This window comes from Cervus canadensis, chromosome 7 (assembly GCF_019320065.1).
Source record: "Cervus canadensis isolate Bull #8, Minnesota chromosome 7, ASM1932006v1, whole genome shotgun sequence".
In the NCBI taxonomy this organism is placed as follows: Eukaryota; Metazoa; Chordata; class Mammalia; order Artiodactyla; family Cervidae; genus Cervus; species Cervus canadensis.
In genome coordinates, this window is record NC_057392.1 from 91,225,479 (window position 1) to 91,233,098 (window position 7,620).

Genomic DNA, 7,620 nt, shown 5'->3' on the forward strand with positions numbered 1-7,620 from the left:
TCTTTGAGAATCTAATGAACCCTATGAACTTTTTCTCTAGGATGGGAGGGAAAGAAATTTACTCATCTTCCCATAGACACCATTTCAGAGGGTGTGAAACTTTCTGGAGTTCTCGGAGTGTGGACTCTGAGAGAACAGTGTCAGCATTTTCTGGGGACTTACTAGAAATACTCCACCCTTAAAGCCTACAGAATATCAAACTTTTGGTTGGGAATAAGTCCTCCAGGTATTTTTAGTGAATAATCAAGTTTGAAAACACTCCAGCCTATTGGTTGTCAAACATGCCTCCTTGTGAGACTCTCCTGGTGAGTTTAAAAAAAAGAGAGAGAGAGAAAGCACTGATTCATGGGCATCAATCCACTTTAATTAGATCAGTATCTCTGGAGGTGAGGCCTGGACATTGGGATTTTTTTTTTTTTTCTTTTCTTAAAATTTTTATTTATTTCTTTATTTTGTTATTCATTATTTTTATTTTGTTATTTTATTTTGTTATTATTATATTGTTATTTATTTTTTTACTTTGTATTGGGGTATAGCCAATCAACAAACAATGGTTTATTAAAAAATATATGTATTTATTTAATTAGGCTGTGTTGGGTTTTAACTGTGGCATGCAAACTCTTAGCTCTGCATGTGGGATCTAGTTCCCTGACCATGGATTGAACCTGGTTCCCATGCATTGGGAATGCAGCGTTTTAGCCACTGGACCACCAGGGAAAAGTGAAAGTGAAAGTCGCTCAGCCACATCTGACTCTTTGTGACCCCGTGGACTATACAGTCCATGGAATTCTCCAGGCCAGAATACTGGAGTGGGTAGCCTTTCCGTTCTCCAGGGGATCTTCCCAACCTAGGGATCGAGCCCAGGTCTGTGTTGCAGGTGGATTCTTTACCAGCTGAGTCACACAAGGGAAGCCCAAGAATACTGGAGTGGGTAGCCTATCCTTTCTCCAGGGGCTCTTCCAGACCCAGGAATCGAACCGGGGTCTCCTGCATTGCAGGTGGATTCCTTACCAACTGAGCTATCAGGGAAGCCCGGACCACCAGAGAAGTCCCCAACAAACAATGTTGTGACGGTTTCAGGTGGACATCGGGGGGACCCAGCCCGACATACTCATGTGTCCACTCTCCCCCCAAACTTCCCTTCCATCCAGCCTGCCACATAACATCGAGCAGAGTTCCATGTGCTATACGGTAGGTCCTTGTTGATTATCCACTTTAAATATAGCAGTGGGTACATGTTCATCCCAAGCTCCCTAAATACCCCATCACCCATCCTTCCTCCAGTAACAGTAAGTTCATTCTTGAAATTTGCGATTTAAAAAAATTCTCCAAAGGAGTTGGAGGTTTTATTTTCTTGGTGTCCAAAATCACTGGGGACAGTGACTGCAGCCATGAAATTAAAAAACGCTTGCTCCTTGGAAGGAAAACTATGATAAACCTGGACAATGTATTAAAAAGCAGAGACATCACCTTGCTGACAAAGGTCCATATAGTCAAAGCTATGGTTTTTCCAGTAGTCATGTATGGATGTGAGAGTTGGACCATAAAGAAGGCTGAGTACTGAAAAATTGATGTTTTTCAACTGTGGTGTTGGAGAAGACCCTTGAGAGTTGGACAGCAAGGAGATCAAACCAGTCAATCCTAAGGAAATCATTGGAAAAGACCCTGATGCTGGGAAAGATTGAGGGCAGGAGGAGATGGGAGCAACAGAGGATGAAGTGGTTGAGTGGCTTCACCAACTTAATGGACAGGAGTTTGAGCAAATCCAGGAGATAATGAAGGACAGGGAAGCCTGGCAGGCTGCAGTCCATGGGGTTGTGAAGAGATGGACACGATTTAGTGGCTAACCAACAACAGCGGAAGAAGTTAAGCTCTGTAGACCCAGATAGTAACAAGCCAGACTATTTCTGACAACCCCAAACCAGAGCACACTCATTCCTCCTAGAAAGGAACCTGGAAAGTCTGACTCATCGCTTTCACTTACCAGTGAGGAAACCAAGGCCTGGAGGCTGAGGAGCTTTCCCAAGACCACACAGTTGCCGAGAGTCTCAGGCAGCATTCAGCTCTCCATGGGTCTCTGTTCCAGGAACGGCCACACGCTGGAACAGCGAGCCCAGGCGCTCTTGAGGAAGCCTGGACGCGAAGGTGCGTGTGTTCAGCAGAGGCCCAGATCTCAGCATTTTCTGAAGCAGATCTTTGATATCAGCTCTGAGTGTTTTTTCCTCTTTGTCTCACTGTGGTGTCTACTGCTCATTTGCATTCAACTCAGCTCATGTTTTCTTAGGAATGAGCTTAACCTGTGCCTGGCTGGTGGGAAGCAGCGGGCTGCAAGGCAGAGGGAGGCTGGTCCTGGTGTTGACACGTGGGGTATGGAGCAGGAGAGCTTGGTGCTGGGCAGGGGAAGCTCAGGCTTGGAGCCAGTGTCCTGGCTTTAATGCCAGCGCTTCTGTGACCTCCTTCTGGGGCCTTGGGGCTTGTGCTTATTCTCTTCATGCCTCGGTTTCCCCACTCCTCACTCAAGAGTGAGAATATCACAACTATCTCTGATGAGCAGGTTGTGACTCTTAAATCCGCTTGATGCCCATCAAGACCGATGTCCACACCAGAGTGCATGCTCTGCCAATGTTCACTCTTAGGTGGTGGCAGGCCTGGGGGCAGGTTGCCTGGGATCCTGCCTTTCTTTTCTCTTTCCTTTCTTTTGTTCTTTTTTATTCCCTCCTTTTTTCCTTTTCTTTTTGCTTCCTTTCTTTCTTCTTCTTTTTTAACCCTGAGGGTTCTAGAATTCTGCTTGTGCATTCCAGCGCCTTCCACACTGAGATAAGTAAATCATTAAATAAGAATAATTGAGAAATAAAACACACAGGAGTGAGCAACCAGCGGGACTCTGGGTGGATGTCTGTATACAGGTGCTTTGAAAGATTATATAAAAATAATGACTCTGATTACCATGGTTTAATAGTTTTCACTAATTCAGTTTAGAATGAAATAGTGAGCAGTATAAATTGTGACTATTTAAAAATTTTTGATTCATTTATTTTAAGAAATTTATTTATTTGGCTGTGCTGGATCTTAGTTGTGGCCAGAGGTGTCTTTAGTTGTAACATGCACACTCTTAGTTGTGGCATGTGGAATCCAGTCCCTTGACCAGCGGTCAAACCCCTGCTTTGGGAGTATGGAGTCTTAGCCATTGAACCACCAGGGAAGTTCCCATGAATTAAAAAAAATAACAATATTTTAGTATTTCCAGTTTACAGTGGAACTTTAGCGTGACAAAGCACCCCTTCCTAGGTGCTTTTAGAAGAATTAGGAGAGTAAAGAGCTCAGTGGCTGAGAGTGTAGAGACTCACCCTCAAACAGTCAGACTCTCTGGGCTTAGATCCTGGATTTCCTATTTGCTTTTTATGAGGTTCTGGAGAATTTATTTGTTTGTTTTTTTCTAAGCTTCACTTTAGTCTCATACAAAATGGGCTAATTGTAGTTTCTTTATCGTAGAGTTGTATCAAATAAACAAACCCAGACTTGGAAAAGGGGAGACAATTCAAAAGGGCTATTGCAATGGGAGAATCTCCAATCTCAGAAAATGTAGGCATCTCAGAAATAAATAAAAAAGGCCTTTGCTTTATGGGAGGGGTAAGCAGACCTTTGTAGCAGTCGGAAGGTGGGCGAGCAAGGGTGCGTGAATGCTGGGGTCTGACAGTAACAGTGTCTAACTGGGTCAGCCCATTTCCCAGGTAAGCTGAAGGGGGAAGCTGTACGCTTGCCCAGGCCTGGAGGCGAGCAGAGCTCATGGTCCTGTGGGCAGCAGAGCCTCATCAAAGCTCAGCGAAGACAAAGCAGTGGGTGCGCTATGGGCGGCTGTGAGCACGTGGCCCGTTGTTTGGACGATTAAGTAAATTCTCCATGTATATCACTTGCCAAGATTTCTGGGTATATATGGATGCCAAGTTCTTTTTTTTTTTTTTTTTTTGGTACAAATGCTTGACTCTAAAATGCTTGAGAATAGCCTTTTCTTTCCTTTGAGGAGAATAATTTTAGTCATGGATTCATAACCAGGGTAACAGCCCATTCAGTGAGTATTTATTGGGTTGGCCAAAAAGTTCATTTGGGTTTTTCCATAACAGCCCATAGAAAAATCCAAACAAACTTTTTGGCCAAGCCAATACTATGTTTCAGGCCCAGTGCTGGGAAGAGGTACAAACATTGAGACAGAGTTTCTGAGTTGGAGGAGTTCTCAGTCCAGGGGGAAAAAAGGAGGTGTTACGTGATATAACCTGCAAAGGGCAATCATTGGCACATATACGGGATGTCATGGGAGGCTATGCAGGCGTTGTGACTTAGCTGGAGGTACAGTGATGCGGGAAGAGCAAGATGAGAACTGAGTTGAGTCTTGAGGAAGAGGCTGTTACGCTGATGAGTAACAGGGAGAGAGCGTTCCCAGGCAGACAGCACACAACATACAAAGCCAGGGTTTCAAAGAGTGTGGGGTGCCCGGACATCAGGCGGTTACCGCATCCCTGAGTTTCGGGCAGAGCAAGGACAGAAGCCAGCGGGAGTTAGGTGCTGGAAGCCACAGAAAGGGCATGCATGTGTGCTCAGTCATGTCCGACTCTTTGTGACCCTGTGGACTGTAGTCCACCAGGCTCCTCCATCCATGGGATTCTCCAGGCAAGAATACTGGAGTGGGTTGCCATTCCTTTCTCCAGGGGACCTTCCCTACCCAGGGATTGAACCTACATCGCTTACATCTCCTGCATTGGCAGGTGGGTTCTTGACACTAGCGCCACCTGGGAAGCATAGACAGGGCAGGGGCATGCTAAACTTTGGGCTTAGGACATGTCGCGGCTCACTCCTACATTTCTGTGTCTGCCCGATATAGATGATGACTGTAAAAAAAAAAAAAAAAAAAAAATTAAAAAAACTATTTCCTTCTTCCAACTAAGACAAAGATTTCAGGACAAGCCTGTATGGAAGGACTGGGAGAGTTCAGCTTAGAAATGTTGCGTTGAGATACCAATGCGAAATTCAAAAACAGACATTTAGCAGGCAGGGCGGTGATCTGGACTGGAGAAAAAGACGTGGAGGTCGTGAGCATTGTCATGAAACCACAGCAGTGAAGATCCCCCGGGAGCGTATTTAGACCGAGAAAAACAGCGCTCAGCGGCTTTCCTGGGGGCTCAGTGGTAAAGAATCTGCCTGCCGCCGCAGGAGATGAGGGTTTGATCCCTGACCAAGGAAGATCCCACATGCTACGGAGCACCTAAGCCCGTGTGCCACAGCTATTGAGTCTGTGCTCTGGGTGCCAGGGGCTACAACTCCTGAGCCCACACGCCACGGCTACTGCAGCCGTCTGGCCCTGGAGCATGTGCTCCGCACCAAGAGAAGCAACGCGAAGCCCGCACACGGCCCCTAGAGAGTAGTCCCCTCTTGTCACACCCAGAGAAACGCCTTTGAGCGGCCAGGAAAGCTCAGCCCAGGAGTGGATATGAACAATAATAATAAAAAGGCAGTGCTCTGAACTCAGAGTGTTTAAGGAGAGGTGTATCTCCTTTCCAATGTTTGTAGGTCACTTGATGATGGGCCCATACTTGTTTATGGACTTAGGAGAGGATTCCTGCAGTCCCCGAGCCCACTGTGTGTGTGAACACTGTGTTGGTCTCCAGGACAAAGAACTATGGCTCTTCTCCTCAAGAAGCAGATGAGTGATTCTCAACGTGGGTGAGTCTGCCCACTCCCAGCTCCCCCAGGCGCACTTACCAACATCTGGGGATATTTCTGGTTGTTACGACTGAGAAGGAGAGGTTGCTACTAGCATCTGGTCAGGAGAAGCCAAGGATGCTGCCAGGCATCCTATGGTGCGCTGACAGCTCTCCTCACGCCGGACAAAGCATCATCTCGCCCACACAGCTCATGCGTGGAGGCCGAGAAGCCCTGATCTACACTAAGAAATAGGGCATGTACACTGGCGGGCCTCAGCCTTTTTTGGCACCAGGGCCGTTTCGTGGAAGACAATTTTTTTCACAAACCAGGGGGCAAGGGATGGTTTCAGGATGATTCAAGCACATTACACTTACTGAGCACTTTATTTCTAATCTAACACCACCGCCGATCTGATAGGAGGTATCGGTCTGAAGCCTGGAGATTGGGGATGCCTGATATACACAGTCAAGGAAGTTAAAAAAAAAATTCCCTTCTCCCATCTGAGTGTGGTGGCTTTGTAATGTGTCAGCATGCCTAGGGCAAACTGCATGCTCCAAAGTCATGTTTCCCAGTAGGGAGGACCACAAGAGCGGCTAATGCCAGCCCTGGAGGGCAGACAAGAAGCAGGAGCGCCTTGGGGGCCTTGTACGTTGCTGCTGACATGAGGCAGCAACTGGGTGTACATCTGCTCACCTCTCCTGGGATCAGCGGCTTCTCTGACCCCTGGGCCCACCATACCCACGGTGTTTACCTCCCCTGGTTCCGCCTTCTGCCGGACATTCCACTGAAGCCAGAGGCGATGAGAACCGTCACGGGTTCCAGGGCCTCCTCATGGGCTTCGGCTCATGCTGTGGGTTCCATCTTGTTCACACTCTCTCAGCCCTTACATCCATCTTCCCTTGCAGATTCTGCCCTGTGGACTTCAAGCCCCGGCATTAGATGCTGAGACAACAGCTGGAAACAGTGGCCCCCAACCGTTTTCACATCAGGGGCTCGCTTTGCGGAAGATAATTTTTCCCCGGGCCAAGATAGGTGGGGTAGCTTCAGGATGATTCAAGAGCATTACATTTATTGTGTGGTTTATTTCTCTTACTTTTACATCAGGTCCATCTCAGATCATCAGGAATTAGGTCTTGGAGGCTGGGGACCCCTGGTCGATCAGAGAATGCTTACCTAGCTTCAACAGTTAGTAAAGGAAAATCCTTGTAATATATACACTCAGAGATCTTTAATCTCTGATTGAACCATGACTGACATGCGTTAAGGTGGACATCGCCCAATTAGCATTTTTAACACAGGACAAAGTAATTTTGTAGAAAGGCAGATTTTTTTCTTTCCTGGGGCCAATCTCAATGGTTCTCTCCCATGAATTTTTCTAAACCTTGGGCCTATTCTTTCTGTTTTGCTCATCCTCCTCCTCATCTTAAGTATGTACTCCATTAATTAATATCCATCAGCAAAGTGTGAGCTCCCGACAAGCTATCACGGGGTCCAACCCATTGTCATCCTTGATGCCCACCAGCCTGTGATTTCAATCAATGGTTGCTCAAAGAGGCTGGGTTTTAGCATCACCTGGGGAGCTTGAAACACTACAGAATGGAAAAAAAGGCAAACTTCCATGTCTCATGCCTAGATTTTCAGATGTAGTAGGTCTAAGCTGGGATTCAGGAATCATAATTTTAGAACATTTCCTAGGCTCCCCTAGTGATCAGCCATGTTGGAAAACCAATGGTCTAAACTGATACCAAACACATTGCATGTACGTGTGTGAGTGTTTGCGTTCATCGTTCCCCCAATGAGAGCTTTTTCCAAAGATTTTTTTTTTATGTGGACCATTTTTAAAGTCTTTATTGAATCTGTTACAATACTGCTTCTGTTGTTTTCTATGTTCTGATTTTTGGGGAGTAAGAGGTGTGGGATGCT